At 39.2% G+C, this 21,835-nt stretch overlaps 1 long non-coding RNA gene across 1 annotated transcript in view; it reads right to left on the reverse strand.

Annotated features, from left to right (window-relative positions):
- Positions 1 to 12,166: 12,166 nt before the first annotated feature.
- LOC126964004 (uncharacterized) overlaps positions 12,167 to 21,835 on the reverse strand; it is a 28,398-nt gene continuing 18,729 nt past the window's right edge. Inside the window, exon 3 of the long non-coding RNA XR_007729283.1 lies at positions 12,167 to 17,284. This is a non-coding gene — a long non-coding RNA (uncharacterized LOC126964004). The remainder of the gene's footprint in view (positions 17,285 to 21,835) is intronic.

The raw sequence follows: 21,835 nt of genomic DNA on the forward strand, positions 1-21,835 counted from the left end.
GTTTGGGTTGGAATTCCTGCTACTTGCAAGCAAAAGAGTTTTAAATAATGCAACCCCAGTTTTAATGCTGATGCTATTCTCAGGTTCAATTTCCTCATGGGGAAATGGCTGAGTGCAAGTTGTAGGTCAAGAAATGTACAAGATTAGCCTAGACATTGTGTCATGCCCGACAACAGACAAAGCCACAATCAACCTCCAGCAGCTCCCACTGGCCAGAGATAATCACAGTCCATTGAAGTATATCAAACATATTCAAACCTATAAGTTACTAATACCATCCTCTACCTCGAAAACAAAAAGAAAATAAAAACTGATTGGTCATCTCTGGAGAATGCCAGGAAGTGAAGTTATTTTGAAAATTAGTAAATAAAAGGGGAAAGATTTAAGTTTTTATCCTAAATGTCCTATACAAACTATACCTCAGAGTAACCAAGGACTTGAATTGGAAGAAGTATTCTGACAGAGATGTTCCACCAAACAAATGAGAAAAGAAATGACAGAACAAGGGCATTCTAATGTTGTCACACGTATTGAGTTAAGGTCTTACGCAGTGATCAACAATGGTTGATCTAATGTCTCTGTTTCTCTCTCTACCTCCTCTCTCTGTTCCTCCCCCCCATCTCTCAATCTCTCTACCGTTTTTCTTCCCTTTGTCCCTCTCGCCACCCATCTCTCTCTCTCTCTCTCTCTGTCTCTCTGTCTCTCTGTCTCTCTCTCTCATACACACACACACACACACACTCAAAAAGAAGAAAAAAGCATCCAGATGTGATGTACCCTTTGATGCTACCTATGAAACCTTTTGGCCAAAGTTTCTATTCTGAATTTCCTCCAACCTTTAGCCCTATCAGTTTATAGATGCACAGAGAACAGAGGAACATTAAATAACACCCCAGAGAACCAAGCATTAAAATCCAAACTGCCAAAAAAAACTCCACAGGACTAATAAACAAGTAAATTACAAGAGATGAGGAAAAATACAGATAAAAAATATTGAGAAATTTATCAACCAATTGCAACGTATGGACCTTATTTAGACTCTGTTTTGAACAAACTAAATGTAAAAGAAAAATTTATAAGGTATCTGGGGAAATTTGTGCACTGACTAGGTAGTGAATAAAATTGAGGAATTATTGATACTTTAAATACTATTGTAGCTATGTGTAAAAACAAGAATCTTTATCTCTTAGAGATACATGTAAATCTTAAAACCATTAGTTGGGGAGTGGGCAGGAGTACCCGTAAAACGAGGTTATCAGGGAATGGTAAGTGTTGAAGTTGAGCGACAGATACATGAGGTTGATTACTTTAACATTTTACAAATGGTTTCTTTTAATTTTCTTATTATATTTATCAAATATACAAGATGGCTTCAAAAAATCTTGGAAAATATGTGTTATTAAAAAACTGTGTGTGGATTTCAAAAATTTTGTAATTTTTTTTGAAAATTTTCAATTTTTGCACCAAAATAAACTCATACTAACTTGTTATAACATGTCTGAATAGGATCCAGTTTGAAGTACTAAGAAGGATAAGACAACAGTTTGCAAAAAGCCCCTCTCAGAGCAACATGAATTCTGCTAAATGTGAAAAAAGAACAAACGTCAAGTTTATGGTGAAGTTTGTGTAGAAGAGCATGAAATCATTGATGCTTTATAAAAAATGTATGAGGACAATACCCCAAACAAATCAACAATTTACAGATGCATAACTCATTATATGAAGCGACAACACAATGTTAAAGATGAAGCCTGCAGCAGCAGAGACCACACCCCTAATTTGCAAGGAAAATATGCATCATGTTCATGCCGTAATTGAAGAGCACTGACAATTAACAGTGCAATCAATCACCAACACCATAGTTGGTTCAGTTTGCACAATTCTGACTGAAAAAATATATTTGAGCAAATTTCCACTCAATGGGTGCCAAAATTGTTGCACCTATATCAGCTGCAGACAAGTGAAGAGCTTTCAATGAAAACTTTAAACAAGTGAAATCAAGCTCCTGAAGTACTCCTTTAAAGAACTGTAACAGGAAGTGAAACATGGCTTTACCAGTACCATCCTGAAGACAAAGCACAACCAAACAACAGCTACCAAGAGTGACCCAGTCAAAATACAAGTGCACTGGGCTAGAGCAAAAGTCATGACAACAGCTTTTTGGGCTGCTCAAATTTGCTTATTGACTTCCTGTGAGGCCAAACAACAATAACATCTGCTTGTTATGAGAGTGTTTTGAGAAAACCAAAGTGTCAGCAGCAAAAATACCCAGGAAAGCCAGAGAGTCCTTCTCCACCATGAGAATATTCCTGCTCATTCCTTTCCTCAAACAAGGGCAATCTGGGGAACATTTTGATGGAAAATCATTAGGCATGCACCTTACAGACCTGATTTGGCTGCTTTTGACTTTTTTTTTTTTTTTTTTTTTTTGGTCTCCTAATATTAAAAAAATTGTAAAGGAAACCCATTTTTCTTCAGTTAATAATGGAAAAAGAACTGAATTGACATGGTTAAATTCCCAGGACCCTCAATTCTTTGGGGATGGTCTAAATGGTTGGTGTTCCTGCTTACAAAAGCATCTTGACCTTAATGGAGCTTATGTTAAGAAAGTTTATATTCTTTATTTTTATCTCTTAATTCGATTTTTCCATGAACGTTTTGAAGTCCTCTTGTACATTAAGTATATATTGAAATTTTAAGTTTATATACAATAATTTATTCTAACACTATGCCATTTGTACTGATCTTACAGTACAAGTTCCACAAGACATTAAAGTTCCACAAGATATTCAACTTTTGGAAAGAGGTCCTTATGTGCCCCTCCCCACTCTCAAAATACAATTTTATAGCTTCTACCTTCTGTGATTATTCTGCGATTATTCATTGCACCATTACAACATTTATAAAAATGAGTAATATGGACCTAGATCTGAGCATCCAATTCAGTGGCCAATAGCCACATTTTGCTACTGAGCACTTGGAATGCAGTTAGTCCAAACTGAGATGTGCCACAATTAAAATATACACTCTGCTGGATTTCAAGGATTTACTACAAGAGAAAGGTAAAATATCCCATTACATGTGTTATATGGACAACATGTCGAAGTGATAGTATTTTGGATATATTAGTTTAATAAAGTATAATATATGTTTTTTTGAGATTATAATAAAGTATAATATATATTTGTTTTTTTCAGTTGCCCAGGCTGGAGGGTAGTGGCACCATGTTGGCTCACTACAACCAGCATTTTGGGAGGCTGAGGTGGGTGGATCACCTGAGGTCAGGAGTTCGAGACTAGCATGACCAACATGATGAAACCCCATCTCTACTAAAAAATACAAAATTTAGCCAGGTGTTGTGGCAGGTGCCTGTAATCCCAGCTACTTGGGAGACTGAGGCAGGAGAATAAAGTATATTATTAAAAGTAATTTTACCTTTTTCCTTTTGTGTTTTAACAGGACTACCAGAAAATCTAAATTACGCATTTGACTTCTATCATATATCTATTGTATAGTGCCACTCGAGATAAGCAATGAGTAAAGCAAGTATATGGAGTGACCATTTAATTTATGATCCAAAGTGGGACAATTGGACAGTGCCCACAGGCATTCTTAATAATCACACTAGAACAACAGGCATAAGCCAGGACATATGCTCACCTCACTAATGAACCAGCAAATGTGATTGTTGAAAACATAACAGAAATAAAAGATTCCTCTTGTAACTTCAACTGCTCTTGAAGGGGTGCCTTGCTGCCTGCTTTGTCTTCATGGATTTGTTGTTAGGTTGCAGTGTGGACCTTGCAGAGGTTGCAAATACCCTGAGAGTTTGGAGTTTTAGGAGAAATCTGAGGGAGGAGCAAGAAATATGGAATGAATCAGAGAAACTCCCTGGCAAAGGACTGGGGGTGGTCAAAGGGCATTTTAACAACAGCATTACTACCTAACTATTCTACTTGAACTTCTTTTTTTCTTTTTCTTCTTATTCTAGTACAAATTTTCCCCCTCATTCTCATCATTCTTATCTCTAGTTTTTGTTTTTTTTTTTTTTAAGGTTTCTGTTTTCACACACTTTATATGTGACTAGGGCCAATTTATGATTTGTAAAGAAAAAGATTTTTTCCATCTGGCTCAATGTGGGGCACAATAGCCCACAGGCAAGGCGGGTGTCCCCTGGGATGCAAAGAAACCAAGAGAATGAGCTCCCACCCTCTGAGCCACCGCTCACCCTGCTGCCCACTAGAGGAGAGGAGAAATTTCAGTGCAGGGTTTTGCCTTTCCAAATATGGGACGTGATAGGAGCTGGCCCTGACCTTGTCGCCTCAGAGGACCAGGAGGTCCCAGCCAACATCAGGAATATGATAGTAAAGGTTGAGTAATAATGACAAAATAATACTCTGAGAATTATTCAGTAGTTTCCAACTACAATAGTTCTCCCTTCAGAAATGCATAAGGTTGGCATTCATTTTGCTCTAGAGACAGCATCCCTTATTAGAGGAAAGTGAAAAGGAAAGCAACAATACCCAAAAAGAGGCAGAAAATGAAAAGCCGCAAGCTTCCACCGGCCTAGAGGATGCAATTTCTCTTTGCTTGTTTAAGAACAACTGGGATGCATCGAACACCCTATAAAAGGCCGGCTGTGGACTCACATGTTTTATCTCCTTATTACAACATCACTGTGTGCTGCTGAAAATGGCCAATTCTGTAGCAACGAATCATTCCCAAGGGCAGCATCTGCCTCATTGCTGTTGACAATGCTTTGGAAACAGCACTGGGTTGCTTTCCAGATTCCTCAGACCTCTGCCCAAGAGGTGACCTGAGCTGATTCTCACAGAATCCATAGAAATAATGTGTTGGCATAAGCTAGTCCAAATTCAGGCTGCTGGACTCAAAATTCGTGTCCCCGAAGAGCAGTTAAGTAGGTGTCATCTCCTCCCGCCCACTCCCCTGGTAATCCACTGTTTAACTAGGCATCCACCTTAGAAACATTTACTGGACAAGAGCTCTATGTCAGGCCATGCAGTACAGTCACAGGCAGGTTTCATTGCATCTTCACAGCACTAACAGGTATGCATTTTTTATTATCCTCACTTCACACATCAGAAATGGAGACACACAGAGGTTACATAACTAATGTGGCCAAAATGGAAGAGCAGGTCGGAAAAAAAGCCATGTCTCCTGACTCCAAAGGGCGTGGTGGTAACGCACACAGGGCCACTCCCCAACACATGCGTCATATGTTAATTACCTATAAATCCATGTGAAATTTTCATTCATTCATTCATTCACTTAAACTTGATTCGATGCTTCCAGCTGCCCTGGGTACAAAAATAAATAAAATCTGGTCCCTGACTTAATTCCAGAAATTCACCATCTGGCTGAGAATAATTTTGGAATGCAAAGGTCCAAACCCCCACTTATTTGTTTTCTGATTTTGAAAAAGTTTTTGTACTGGGTTTACCCATACTAGGATTTTGCATTTTGTTTGTTTTCTCTGAGCTTGGCAGCAGAAAGACCTGCAATCAAAGACTGTATTTTTTTCATTGTTTTATTTCCTGTCTATTATATTTTGGATTCGGGACCCACTTTTCTGCAAAGTCTTTCATTTGCATCTGTATACTATAAATATGCAAATCCCAAACAATCAGGAAAGGAAAAACTCAGCCAAACCAGGCACTTGACATCAGGGTAGTTTACTGACTTCTGACTCTACTATTAGCCAGTTTGTGCATAGCAGACATTACAAAGTGGCAGTTTAGCCTAAAATGAGCTTTATTTGGCCTGTTCAGTATTTTACTTCTGAGTGAATCAGTGTTTTAAAAATATAAAACGTTACATAAAAATCCAGATTTCTGGTATTTGTTGAAAAATTTGAAATTCTCATAACAAAACCCTGGGCCCACATGCCTACCTGGCAACAAGGCCTGGAGCGGAACAGTGGCTGTCCCTGTTGGTGGCATGCTCATTCCAGCTCCCCACGATCCCCACCACTCCCGACTGAATCCCCATCCTTGAGACCCTGTGTACCAGTTGTCATCCGGCCCCTCTCTTAGACAGTTGATTTCCGATGGTATGTGGCTATTTCTGTATCTGTATATTTATCCAAATACGTAAAATAAAACTCAAACTAAAAGGGCCTGATGAGTATTTTTCTATGCAACCTGCCTTGCTCATTTGCCTGACTACCTGATCCCTGTCAATATGGCTTTGACCCACAGTGTCAACAAATTGCATTCCCAATCAGACCAACAGAAGGATGTGCAAGTCAAGTTGTTTCAGTGGAGTGTGTGGCTGAAAACCTCTACAGCCTACATGTGTCCATTACCTAGAGCTGAATAACAGACCTCCCCACAACTCAGTGACTTAAAACAAGCATTTATTTGGCTTTTAATTGTGTGTGTCTGAAACCTGGACTTGGCTCAAGTAGGTAGCTCTTCTACTGGTCTCACTAGACGCACTCATCTGTGGTCAGCTGGTGGTCATTGAACTAACATGCCTGCCCACAGGCTGGCTGGTTGCAGGCTGAGGCCATGAAGGTACCTAGGTGTCCTGTCTTTTATCACCCAGCAGGCCTGCCCAAGCTTGTTCTTGGGAAATGGTTGTAAAGTTCTTGCATGAGTTTGCTAAAACTGCCATAACAGAATACCGCCAATTAGGGGGGCCCTTAAACAATAGGACTTTACTTTCTCACAGTACCGAAGGCTGGAAATTTAAGATCAAGGGGCCAGCAGGACTGGTTTCCAGTGAGGCCTCTCTTCCTGGATTGTGGATGGGTGCCTTCTTACTCTGTCCTCACGTGACCTTTCCTCTGTGAGCCTGTGGAGAGGAAGTGGTCTCTGGTATCTCTCCCTCCTCTTATGAGAACACAGTCCTATCAGAGTAGGCCCCACCCTTCTGGCCTCATTTAACTTTAATTACTTCTTTAAAGGCTTTACATTCAAATATAGTCACATTGAGGGTTAGGGCTTCATCCTATGAATTTTAGTGGGATGCAATCAGTCCATAACAGTTCCCAAGAGCGAACAGAAGACAAGCCCTTTGTGTAACATTTGATTTTTTCTCATTGACCTAAACAAGTCCCCTGGCCAGGCTCTGAGTCAGTGTGAGAGGGCACCACACTGACACAAATGCCAGGACACAGAGAGGCATGAACAAATGAGGGGCTGTGACAGCAGCAATCCACCATGTCCAGACCAATTTTCTTCAACTGCTGCTTACTCTAGGTCAGTGCATTTTAGATCCATGCTGTGGGGGTTACTGTGGTTCACTATCTAACAGCTGATTCTCATCAGCAGGTAATTTTGAGAGGATTATGGGCTCCCTTTCCCCTTCAATGACTGATGGGGGAGTGGGCCTGGACCCAGTGCAGATAAAATGGAAATGTCTGCCGCATGTCCTTAGGGAAAAGGTTTCCAGGCTCCAATAAAGAACCGGAGAAGAGAAGATCCTGCTCCTGGACGTTGTTGAGTCAGATAATGCCTGGATCAACTGTGGCCACCTTGCCATCTCTGGAGGATGATGCCAATCCCTCAAAGGCAATGCGAGCCCAGAAAAATGCAGATAAAGGCTCCAGAGCCTGACATCCATGCCTAGACCCCATTCTGACTCCGGATTTCTTGTTACACAGCACCATGGATATCCTTGTTGCTTGGATTGGTCTGAGTCACTGTGTTCAGTCGCTTATAGTCTAATGCAGACCAACAATGCAGACACTGATTAGACTGGCCCATCCATGTGGAGCCAGGGAGGTCACACACATTTCATGGGGAGCCCTGGATTCTATGTTTATGTTGGCAGGGTGGCCTGGGGCGGCTGCTGTCTCAGCTTCCTCCACTGAAAAAGTAGAAAATGTCTATTCCATAACTCCAAGCGTGGATTTATGATCAGATGAGATAATGCATAGGAAAGCATTTCACGCTGTATAAATTGTCAAACCAGTGTAAAGAAATGAGAAAACAGCATCTTTAAGGATGAAAGGATTGACAGCTAATCGCTAGAATTATGTCATATCAACAATCCATCCATCCAGTCAAGTCAGTCAGAGGACTGTCAAACCTGTTTACTGTTACAGAGACCAAAATAACCACATATTCTACAACAGACCTCCGCCTATAATTAACCTTTCAATTAAATGAAGATAGCCTCAGCATTGTGTGAATGCTAAGAGTGGTTAAAGGGTGGAGGCACTGGGAGGAAGCAGGTCCGCATCAGCTAGGATGATTTCAACTGCAAGGAGCCAGCACCTAACTCATCCTGACTTAGAAAATAATTTATTGGCTCAACTATGAAGAGTACAGCAGTAGGGCATCTACCTGAGGATTTCAGGTGAGGAGTCATTCAGTGGCTCAGTGACAGCCTAAAATCCAGCTTCCCTCTTCCTCTGCCCTCTGTCTTTCATGGCATTGGCCTTATACTCACAAATGTCCAGGGAGCAATTGCTAGGCGTATCCTCAAGTAAGATCACGCATTTAGTCACTGCACTTGACTGTGTAAAAAGCATAAATTTCTTCAATGAAAAGAATATAAATATATCCAATTTTTATAACCCTATTTCAAGATTCGTTCATTTGTCAATGTATTGGAAGCTTCGGGAATTGACAAGTGCGTGGGCTTCCTCAATATGAAGAAGTCCTGTTTGTCCTGATATAACTGATGATTGGTCCAGAAGCCATTTGCCCGAAAACTTTCTTTCTGGAATGCAGCTTGTCTTCATCTTGCACACACACACTTGGATGCCTGCATGTGTTGAGATGGGCTGAAATGACCCAATAACAGATCCCCACTTTCGCCACAGACATAAAGAAATGTTTGTACTTGAGATGGGAGCAACAGGCCCCTACTGTACATGCCTCCCACTGAGATTTGAGAAAGTAAATAAAAGAAGAAAAACCTTGCTTACATTAATTTACTATCACCCACTGTGGTTGGAATGCTCATTAGAATCCGGCATTTATAAATAATTTTAAATTGGCCCAGGTCTTCTAATCCTTCTAATGAGTTATTTCCCTGCACTGGCCATAAATGTTAAGGCAACCATCAGTCTTTACACCCATGTAAATATTTTTGTACTTATTTTGTGGTGAAAGTTGACAGGGAGCTTGGTGTCACAATGAAACTGTGTGTAGAAACCAGAGAAGACTAAGTGCTAACAAGCATAAGCCACATCCCCAGGGTTTTGAACAACCATGGTCTGGTCTTTCTCAACTCAATTGAATATGTATTCCTTTATATAAGCAAGCCAAATACCAAATGGAAATTATATTAGACATGCAGAAACATCAGCAAACCTCAGTCTCTAGTCAAGCAGAAAGAAACAGCGATCAATTAAACTCACCCGGCAATCAATGCCTGAATCTATTTTGTCTGACATCATATGTCCTGGCAGTACACAATTTAAGACAAAGCAAACTCACCCATTTCAGAGATTAACATCTATGCCCCCTAGCTGTAAGGAGTTTTGGAACAAAAATCCTAAAATTGAATTTTACTCTATTCATTCCATCAGTAGGTCTAGGAATGAAACTCCATTTATTGAAAAACATAAAATTCCTGACATTTCACTATGTATGCCCTCTTCTCCATTTTCTTTGAATTAATCTCATGTATAACCTGTTATAAGCAGATCATCCCTATTAGACACCAGAGGTCATGTCATTAACATATCTGCATCCCCAAGGCACAGCAAATCATACACCATACAGTCAGCGCTCAATATACGTGGGCTAAAGTTTGATGAGACTTCGGAATATCCACCTTAATAAACACTTGACTATTTGAACTTCCTATCTCATAGTGTCATTTAGGTGCTACCTTTCCTCAGGTGGCTGGCCATGTGTTTGTGACTGTATAATATTCATTCTTTGACCAAACAGAAAGTTTTAGAAACAGCATTCTTGAAAGCTATTCTATCACGTAAACTTTGTTAATGTAAAGCTAGAATAAATAAGTGTCTGTTGTATTTCACATTAGTATAGTTGACTAGCAGGGATTCATTTTATCATTTCTAAAATCTCAAAAGATTACAGGTTGTTTTTTCATAGTAATTTTAAAAAGTCAATGATCCATCAGTAAATGTATATCTGACCATTCTGCTTTTGCATCCTTAGAGAGAAAGACAGATGGACAGCTCAACATTTCCACATTCTCCTCAAACTGCTCCTTCTTTTACCCTCAAATACAGAACAGCAAAGCCTCTACCAGCATTTCAAGTCAGCCTTGCTATTGTTCCTTTAGCAAGCCTGGAAATGGTCAGGCTAGACAGAGTAGTGATTAATATTCTAGAAGTTATTTAAAATTCCACGAAAGATGTCTGTTGTGATTTCTGCCTGCCCAACATTCATTCCCTTTTCCAGGCTGTGGAGACAAAGTTTCCATCAAAGAACTACCCTCTGCCATTTGGCGTATGGGAGGTTGAACCCATAGTGTGGCTTCAGAGGTAGGCCTGGGACCCAAGCTTGGCCAATGGACAGCATCCCCCTGGCCAAGTGATGTGTTTAGGGCTACAAATGTGACCACAGCTAGGCTAACAAGAGCCTTAGTGCTCTTTATAGCAGGGTTGCTAAACTGCTAAGATGTGGCCTGAAACTCCTGGTGACCACCTTCATCACCAGGTGGAAAGACACGAGAACAGGAACTGATTCCTGAGGACACCATTTATGCACCTGGATCCACCATGCCTGGGATGCTGGCTTCTGGCTTTTCCACTATGAGACAATAAATTCCCTTTTAAAAGGAAAATGAACCTATGTTTTGAGCTGGATTTCAGTAACTAGAAGACTAAAACAGAATTGTAGGGCAGTCCAGAGAAACGTCTTTTTGGAAAAATAGATGAACTAAACTTTGTAAATAAGCTAATTAGAACAGAAACAGAGTCTGGGATATGTCAGTGCTATTCTTTTTTAACGTACTCAATTTAATCTGATGTCTTAGAGTTGTAGAAACCGAGGAGGTGTTTCTCTGTATTGTCATTCTGAAACCACCCCCACTCTAAAGTTAGCCTGGTCCTGTATCATACAATTAAGTATGCATGGGGATTCGTGCCCTAATTACCCAATAGTTGTGCTGAAGCCTTGGTCTTAAGTGTCCCATTAATATTTCCCAGCAACGACAGATGAAAGTGCTGAGAACATTATACTGCAATTAGTGGTTGACCCACGAAAATAGAATTATTCTTTGTTGCCGTCATATAATTGATTCAAATACTTCATATTATTTCCAGTGTGTCTGAAGCTCTCAGCTCTCACTGCTTCTCGATAGAATAAAAGGTGATTGTTAGTTTTTCCCCTAAACTTCACTTTCCTACAAAATAAGAAGGATCTTTGTATTTTTCTTTCATATTTCAATCTTTCCATTGTAGTGATATCTGGCTTATGTGAAATCTAGATGTTGGCGTATCCCATGTGGGATATAAGTTGCTTTGGATCAATTTCATTTAATTCAATTAATTCTATTATGATTGAATGACAAATTTGGAGAAAAAAGGAAAAGAGAAATAGAGAACCAGCCCAGGCTACCTCATTTACCCAAGGGAATTCAAAATGAGAAACAGAATAAATGGAGTTGTGGCAAGGATCAGTAAAATTATAGAAGAAAATTTCTGAGCACTGAAAATAATTAAATCTCATCTTAAGTCTTCAAAACAGAACAGTCTCAAGGACCTAAAAAATTAGTGAAAGTCAAAAGAAGCTATATCTCTGTCACACGTTCTGGTGAGCTTATTTTTTTCTGGAAATAATTCACATGTACCTCTAAAATATAAGATTTTTTAGATGGCCACAATACCATTATCAGCATAACATATGACAATAACGTCTTTATATGACCAATATCCAGGGAGTGTCATTTCCCTGATTGCACATATGTGTGCGTGTATATATAGTTGTGTGTATATATATTTTTTATATAGTGTAAAACATCTCTAAACTCTCATCGACACTAAGCATTAGCATTCATTTTATATAGTATGTATATATGTGTGTGTATATATACAGTATATATAGTGTGTGTATACACAGTTGTGTGTATATATTTTATACATATGGTGTGTATATACAGAATTGTGTGTGTATATATTTTTATATACTGTAAATTTTATAGTGTATGCATATATACAGTGTATATTATATATAGTGGGTGTATATATATATTTTTACATATAGTGTATATGTGTTTATATATATAGTTGGCTTATTCAAGTTAGGATCCAAAGAAGGCCTCACCTTGTAGTTGCCTAATATGACGCTTAAATCTCTATCTGTAAGTTCTTCCTCCTCTCTTTTTAATGGCTTCACAATTTATTTGTCAGTGATGACATAGGGTCTCTCACATTCTAAAATTTCTTGATTACAACCCTGTGGTATCATTTAACGTATTGCTCTATCCCCAGTCTTCAGGTTCAATATTTTTCAAGAAAACCCCTAATTGGTATCATGTGCTTTCATCTAGAGACACAATACCAGGCTGTTGCTCTTTTTTGTGATGCCAGCAGTCATTGGGGATGACAGCATGGTTCCATTATTGCCTATGAGGCTGAAAATTTATGATATTCTAATTCTATCATCCATCATTATTATTGAGCTGGAACTCTTCAATATAAAAAGAAACATTCCCAAATAAACCACTGTGTTACCCTGAGGTACAGTTGCAAAATTAAGGCAGGAAAAAATGCTCCATTTTTTCTCTTTATTTGCTGGTTTGCAAAATTGTGAGTTGGTTCTCTGTCTCTCTTTCGATCCATTTCATGGTGGTGTTGATTTGCTGCAGCTTCTGCGGTGGTTTTGTGCTTTACCTGTGGATTTCCACACGGTTGATGTGTCTTGCTCCATTGTTGTCTGTTGTCTGTGTTTTCCGCATGGATGTGAACACAGATGATGTGCTTCCATTCCACGTCGTTATTCTTACTGAAGCCCCGAGTGTGTGGGGCTCCTCCGAGGAGACCCAGCAACCTTTTTTCTTGCTTCCTGGGGTTGAGTAAGGTGATCTGGGATCTTCTCATATATTTCGTGCCCCAGATCAGGAGTCAGCCATTACTCGAAGAATCCCTGCTTTGTTTTAGTGGATAGGTGCTCAGCAGTCACAGCGTGGGTGGTAAGTACATCCATTGCTACTAGTTAAGTTCTTTCAGGGCTTGTTCAGTTGGCAGAGGTGGAAAATGTATCTTTTAAGTGAAAGCATATTGGGCATCTATGCTGATATTTTCAATTCAAATTTAAGGTTGCAGGGATTTTATTTAAATTCTTTTATATTTTTCTCTCTTAAGCTAAATATATTATTTCTTGTTCATGTTAACGTAATTTATTTGATTTCTCCTAGAATTTACTTAAGTAGCTTCCAAACAAAATACCAAAGTTATTATTCACAATATAATTACTGAAAAGAAAATAAAATTTATTTGATGTTATTTACATCCTTAACATATATGCCATTAAGATGTACAGCCAAGTAACTGCTTTTTATAGTAACTTAACCTGATGTCCCTCTGTGAGGGTTAAACCAACAACTCAATGCATAGGTTTATTTGCCTCACTTTGCTTTTGATTTTGAAAAAGAATCACATTAAAAACAAAATCATGCCAAACCACAGAAAATGACTTAATATTTTAATATATGTGTTTCTAGTCATTTGCCTACATAAATGTTGTTTCAAAAAAATGGAACCATATTTTCATAAGGCTTGATATTTGCTTTATTCACCCCAGAGTGTATCATAAACCTCTTCCCATGTCATTAACATATTTCTAAATCATTATTTTAATACCTTCATAGTATTCTACCATTTAGATAAATTACAACTCTCTCAGCTAATTCCCTACTGTTGACCATTTAAGTTGTTTACAATTTCTCACAACTTTAAATGACATTGTGATGAATATCCTTGGAACCAAATATGTCCACACATTCCCAAATTTTACTGTTTTAGGGTAAATTCCCACAAACGTATTTGCTGAGCCAAAAATAAAAATAAAATAAAATAATCACTTTAAGACTTTTGCCTCATGCAGCTAAAGTGTTCTTGTGAAGTATTTCAGAGTTTCCACATCTGCAGACTCTCACCAACATAAGGAATTAGCATATTAGCATAGCTTTTTTTTTTTTTTCAGATGGAGTCTCACTCTGTCGCCCAGGCTGGAGTGCAGTGGCACGATCTCAGCTCACTGCCACCTCCGCTTCCCAGGTTCAAGCAATTCTCGTGCCTCAGACTCCCAAGTAGTTGGCACTACAGGCACATGCCACCACATCAGGCTAAGTTTTTGCATTTTTAGTGCAGACAGGGTTTCACCATGTTGGCCAGGCTAGTCTTGAACTCCTGACCTCAGGTGACGCACCCACCTAGGCCTCCCAAAGTGCGGGGTTTACAGGTGTGAGCCATTGCGCCTGGCCAGCATTCATTTTTAATGTATCTCATGTGAAAGGTTAACATAGCCTGTGATGGTGGCTTATGTAGACACTTCTTTAAATGGATTACTATAGGCATTCACTTATTCATTTTTTAATTCAACAAAACTGTAAATCAGGATTCACCATTTGCCACACTGACCAACATAGACACATCCCCCCACTTCATGGGGCTCAGAGTCCAGTGGAGAAAAAAGACATTTGAGTGACTCAGCTGTGGGAGAGCAATGCAAAGCATCAAGAAGGTGCTTAACAGCAAGACCAAGCTAGACACAGCCGGGGCAAGTGGGCATCACAAAGAATGCAGGGGTTTACGCTGAGACCAAAAGGATGAGTGAGCCACAACTAGGAGGTGAGCAGGTGACACACAGGGAGAATGACCCAGAGAGAAAACAGCATGTGCAAAAGCCCAGGAGTATGAATCATATTTTTTCTTAATAGGCAAATACTCCATTCGTGAAGGAGGACCTGGAACTGCAGAGACCCATCTCCTGCATGCCTACTCTATGCAGAACCCAGTTCATGTGAAACACCAACGCTGTCACTAACGATCCAAAAGGAAATACAGCAAGACCTCAGCATCTTGTCTCGGACGTCTCCTGCAGGTGCTTCTGTCTCCATCATCTTTGCCAACATAAGCAACAAGCGCTTCTTCATCATCCCTAACATTCTCCAAGTCAAATCGCGTGATTGTGGTGATTTACAACAGCTGTACATCCAGGGCAGCTTAGAAAGAGAAATCTTTATAATGATACAGGCTTGCTGTTATTTAAATATTTACCAACATTAAACACCAAAGGGCTGTGCAAATGATCCAGGGATTCATATTGTTCTAAGCTAATATTCTTTGTACAATATTATGCAAATTGCATAAACTTTATTTTGTTGTTGTTGCTCCAAGCGGTGTATCCCAAGGCAGCCATTCACTAAGTTGAAGCAGATAAAGTTTTAATAATAAATAGTGATGATAAATAAGTCACAAAGTTTGTGCAATGCTAATGTACTCACTCACCCTAGGGTAGTTTATTAGATAAACAAGTAACATTTCCTGCTTTGCTCTTGCTCAAGTGGCTTCATTTTCCTGGAAATGTTTGTGCAATAAATTATTTCAACCCATTAGGTGTTAACGAACAAATCATATTCACTTGCAATCTGTCGTGAATTGCTGAGAATTGAGATTTAAACACTGAAATCATACATTAATTTTTCTTTACAACAACAAAGCTGGTTAAGAGAAATAAAACTTGGCTGAAATGGGAACAAAACAGTATGTCTGATGCTGAATATTTTAAGGCTGCAAAGGAGGCTGCAAATGGTTTCATTAATATTCAGAACACTGGGTGCTCATGACAACGAGAAAATGCAAGTAACAACCCCATGCCTTGGGAATACCATTGGCAGCAATGCGTCCGTGCAGGCAGCATGTCTGCCCACACGATGCCATTGTTGGGTCAGGAAGGGTCAGGGCTCCATGCACCTGTGTGGTGGCCTGGAACAGGCTGAGCTCCCTCTTGGCATCTGCAGGGCAGAATTGGTTCCATGCCCCATGGTATCATCTGTCTGTGCTCATAACAACCTGCTTCTGTTTAGAAGGGTGATTAGAAAATATCTTGGAAAATGCATGCAACAGCAAATAGCTGGAAACAAATGTGCATGAGAAGGTGGGAGTCTGAGGGAAAACGCCATCCGTCTGTACAATAAAGGTGTCTACAGCTACGAAAGAGGAGGCAAACCCATATGTTCTCAAATTGATTTCCAAGATATGCTTTTTAAAATTTCTAGCATGAATTTTATGGAAGAAAATCATGCTTACAGAAATGTGCACAAACCATATGTGATGATGAATTTTCACAAAGTCTACACATTGGGCAGCCAACAGCTACACCAGGGAGCAGGACATTGTAGGCAACCACCCAGGGTTTCTCTTACACAGGATGACCACCATCCTAACGTGTGACCTCACAGCTAAGTCCTGGGGCCATTTACACTTTCACCTCTGGATTCATTTAGTCAAGATGATGTCTGTGATATTTGCCCACTTTGTCGGGGACAGCTGTAGTTTGTTCGTTCTTATCAATGGATAACATTCTATTGTATAAATATACAATTTGCTGACTCATTCCCATGTTGACAGATATTTAGTTTCTCTCTAGTTTTTAGCTATTACAAACAGTACTGCTTTAGACATTCTTGAACATATCCCTGGTGAATGTAATAACTTTTTTAAGTAAATGCAGTCAAGTAAAGATCAGGTTATGTTATGGTCATTGATATGAAACAGAGATGGTGGTACAGGCGCATACACAGAAATACATACACACACCCCAAATACTCACTAGTGACATATGTGGAGACCATTTCTGAAGTGTATAAAAATAACAACCTCATCTGCCTTTGGGAAGAATGTGGGAGGGACAGGGGACTCTTACTTTTCATTGTTTATGTTTTTGCACTATTCTAAATTTTCAAGGGCATCGATTAGGTTTGCAATATAAAATTATGTAATCGAAGGGGGGGAAATGTAGTGACTCTGAAGTCATTTAGGTCCTAACTGCACATGTAGCCATTATTATAACATTATATTTATTTCCCTTCAGCTGTGCATTATCATTTACAAAGTGCTTTCCCAAAGTTTATCTCACTGCTTCTCACAATAACAGTGAGAGGAAGCATTTGCTGCCTATTTCTATGTAACAGACCTGTATCATGATGCACTTAATCTTCCCGGTTAACCTAGGAAAAGGGTGTCATTAAGTACCCCACTTCACTGCCTGGAAGTCAGAGGCGTTGGGCGAGTCCTCAGGAATTGTGCGGTGTGTAAATGGTCTCTGGACCTTCGGTCAAGTGCAATTTTCACTCGTGACTGCCCCCCGCAGGGCCTGGAACATGCCTGGTGCCCAAACAAAGGGAGGTAAAGAAAGGTGAGGGAGGCAGAGACTGGGAGGTCAGGGCTTTAAGGGGCAATTCTAGAATGAACATGGGGCTTTCTGCCCCCTTCTCATCCCTAAATAAAGGGCATCTTCTTAATGGCCCCCCCAAATGCCAATGCTTTCTGCAGTAGATTCTTTAGGTCAGGGATTGGCAAACATTTTCTGTAAAGGGGCAGATGGTGAATATTTTAGGCTTTGTGAGCCATCCAGTCTCAGTTCAGCTTCTCAATTCTGCCTCATGTGTATGAGAATCAAGTAGCTATAGATGATACATTAATGAATGGCTTGGCTGTCTTCCAAAAAACTTTATTTAAGACATTGACATTTGAATTTCATATGCCTTACGAATGTCATATTCTTTCATCTTTCAACCATTCTAAAATGCAATGACTATTCTTATTCTTAGCTCATGGACTGTATAAAAGCAGACAGTGGGCCAGATTCGGCCCATTGGTTACAATTTGCCAACTTTTACTTTAAATGGATGTAAAAATAGGTTAAGATACAACCACTGAACAGAAAGTAATCGATATATAGTTAAAATGCTTTCATTTGCTAAATTGGGACCAAACTCAAACCAGTCTCGGTCAAAACAGGGGATGTAAGAACTCATAACTGAGAAGCCCAAAGGATTGGCATTCAGAGATGACCAGTGTAGGGGTTTCAATTGTATCAAGGTTCTCTTTCTCTCTCCCTCCCTCCATCAGTTCTCCTCCTCCTCTCCTTTCTCCTCCTCTTTCTCTTTCTCTGTTTCCTCCTCCTCTTCCTTTCTGCCTTTTTCCCTTCCCCTACCTACTTCGTCTCCTCTTGGACATACTTCCTTATTCTCTTTAAGACTCTATGTCCTCCAGTGCTTGCGATCCGATTTCTTAGTCTAGACAAAAACTCTTCTTTACCAGTAGGGGAAACCCATTTGAATTATACTAAAATACACTATGCTCAGATGTTACTGCCTTTGTGAAACCTCCTCCCATGGTGAAATAAGTTCACCCCTGCTTCCTCCACTTAGCACTTACTCATCAGCCACTGATCAAGCATCTTGGTCCCTGTCAAATAAAAGGATGGGCACAAAATGATAAGTGGATACAGACACACCATCAAGAACTTCAGAGTCCAAAGCGGGAGACAGTTGAGTAAATAGGATGTGACAAGGACAGTACACGGTGCCCAGCTTTCCGTCAATCCTCCGTGATCCGTGGGATCTGCTCATTTGCTTGCTTCCCTTGCCCACCTTAGCTTGGAGTGGGAGCAGGAGCATGACTGCCTTATCCTACTATTCCTAGCACCTAGCATTCATTAATAAACCTATTTCTTCATTCAAATATTTATTGAGGCTCCGCAATGTATAGATATGATACTGGGCGCAGGAGACAGAGAAATAAAACCAAACAAATGCCATCTGTGTATGGGAAGTCCATGGTTTAATGGACAGTACCTGCTTCCGTGAAGTGCATGATGTCACGGACAATGCCTCAATTCCTTCACTTGTAAAGCAGAATTGTGATTTCAGCTAGCCAAGGGTCAAATTATACCACCATTACATGCTACTAACCATGGAAGCTTCAGAATGTTATTTACTCTCTGTGCATTTCTAAGCCTATAAAACAGGCATTAGGGTAGTAACCATCTCATGGGGTTATGATAAAGATAAATTGAAATAATGTACACAAAATGCTTAGCAAAGTTCCTGGGGAAAATGTTGGTTCAAGAAACATTATCTCATATTAACCTGTTCTAACCCAGAATCTGAAATGTAGTAGATGTTCAATAAATGGTTTTTGAATGGATTTTATTCACCACTTGGAGCCTCTTAGAAAACTCTAATCCTTATAGCTTCCTGTTACCCCCCAATTTATTGTCACATGCCTATAAAATGCACATGATTTGCATTGGAATTCCAGCTTATTTAATAACCATATGCAAAGATCTCCCATCAGCTTCTCCTAGTATCCCCACGGAGGCCCCAGGCCCTTTTCCCTGGGGCTTCAGTTACACTAAAATTTTACGTACTGTTTGGGAATTATTATATGGACTTACAACTGCCCTCAGACTGCTCAGGTTGAATGCAGGGTGAGAGATATGGCTTCTTAAATATTTTTTTGTATTTTTTTTAACTTTTATTTTAAGTTCAGGGGTATAAGTGCAGGTTTGTTACATAGGTAAACTGTGTCATGGGGTTTGCTGTACAGATTATTTAATCACCCAGGTATTAATCCTAGTACCCATTAGTTTTTTTCTGATCCTCTCTTCCCACCCTCCACCCTCTAAAAGGCCCCAATGTGTGTTGTTTCCCTCTAAGTGTCCATGTGTTCTCGTAATTTGGCTCCCACTTATAAGTGAGAATATGCGGTATTTAGTTTTCTGTTCCTGTGTTCATTTGCTAAGAATAATGGGCTCCAGCTCCATCCATGCTTCTGCAAAGGACATGACCTTGCTCTTTTTTATGGCTGCATAGTATTCCATGATATATATGTGTCACATTTTCTTTATCCAGTCTACGGCTTCTTAAAGTTGAGTGTTGCTTTTAAAGTAGGCATGGAAACCAGCTGGTTTCCAACAGTCCCTGCCATTAATCATTATTTTGTTCAATAAGAAATAGCACAGTTCTCTTCCAAGCCTACAAGTTTTTATAGCCCCATCCCCATTTTCATGGAGCAACACACTCTGCCTATGATTTACGTTACAGCTTAATGACTTAACACCGATTAAAATAGTTGTTGCAGTTGGTAAAATCATCACATCCTAATAGCAACAAAGATAACAGAAATGTGTTATCACAAGAATACAGAAAGTTGCAAGAGACAGTTGATACCACGTGAACAATGAGAACAAGACAGATGGACCACAAAATCAGTTTTTAAAGACCCACCAGAGAGGTAAAAATGAAACCAGCCTAAATGAATTAATTCCCTATGGGGATGAGCCTTATGAAAGCCTGGACCCAGCTCTAAGGCAGATCGGATCTACTCAGCTGCCAACACTTATATCCTAACAAAGGAAGAGGCACACCACCTTTCCAGGGGTAAATATTATTTCTTCAGTATCTACTGTCTTCATATAGGCAATATCTGGAATAGGATTAAAATTATGAGACATAAAAAGGAAGAAAAGGTGACTCATTACCAAGAGAGAAAACAGTCATTAGAAGTAAATGCATAGATAACCTAATCATTGAATTAACAGACAAGGACTTTAATATAACTATGAAAAATGTGTTAAAGGTCCAGTAGATAGGTAGAAAAATTTTGCAGAATATTCAAGCCCTTAAATAACAATTGGAAATGCAATCACTGAATAACACCATATGAAAAATTAATATTTTATTGATTTTATAGACTGGATATCGGAAGGATTTGGAAACTTGAAGAGAGGACATTAGAAGTTATTCAATCTGCAACACAAAGAGAAAAAAAGCAATTTTTAAATTTAATTTTTATTTTAAGCTCAGGGGTACATGTACGAGTTTGTTGTATAGGTAAACTTGTATCATGGGGGTTTGTGGTATAGATTATTTCATCACCCAGGTATTAAGCCAAGTACCCAATAGTTATTTTTCCTGATCCTCTCCCTCCTCCCATCCTCCACCCTTCAATAGGCTGCAGTATGTGTTGCTCCCCTCTATGTGTCCATGTGTTCTCACCATTTAACTCCTGCTTATAAGTGAGAACCTACAGTCTTTGGTTTTCTGTTTCCATGTTAGTTCACTTAGGAAAATGGACTCCAGCTCCCTCCATGTTCCTGCAAAGGACATAGTCTTATTCTTTTTTATGGCCGCATAGTATTCCATAGTGTATATGTACAGTGTTTTCTTTACCCAGTGTACCGTTGATGGGCATTTTGTTTGATTCCATGTCTTTGCTATTGTGAATGGTGCCGCAATGAATGTAATATGCATGTGCCTTTGTAATAGAATGATTTATATTCCAAAAAGAGCAATTTTTTTAAATGTTAGAGAATGAGAACTGTGAGTCAATATGAAGTACTTAATATAAGTGTGATTGAAGCCCCCCAAAACCACAAATAAAGAATGGTGAAGAAAAATATTTGAAATCATAGTTTGAAATTACTAAAAAGGGATGAAAGACATCAATCTAGAGATCCAAGAATCTCAGCAAACCCCAAACAGGATAAATACAAAGAAACCTGCAACTAAGAATAACATACTCAAACTGATGATATCAAAGACAAAGAAGACATCTAAAAGTATCCACGGGGAAAAACAAGATATTGTATACAGTGAAGCACTAAAAAGAATGTAAGCTACTTCACAACAAGAACTGTGGTGACCCAAAACAATGAAACAATATTTTTAAAAGGCTAACAGAAAAAAACCCTCCTAATCTACAGTATACTATCCTGTTAAAATATACTTCAAAATTAAGAAATATAAAGACTATTTTATGTAGACAAAAGCTGAAAGAATTCACATCCAGCACATATGTGCTGCTAAAAAAAAATGCTAACATGTAGGATTATGAGAAATGATACCACACCATGAGCTGCTTAAAGCA

Source organism: Macaca thibetana, chromosome 10, assembly GCF_024542745.1.
Source record: "Macaca thibetana thibetana isolate TM-01 chromosome 10, ASM2454274v1, whole genome shotgun sequence".
Lineage (NCBI taxonomy): Eukaryota > Metazoa > Chordata > Mammalia > Primates > Cercopithecidae > Macaca > Macaca thibetana.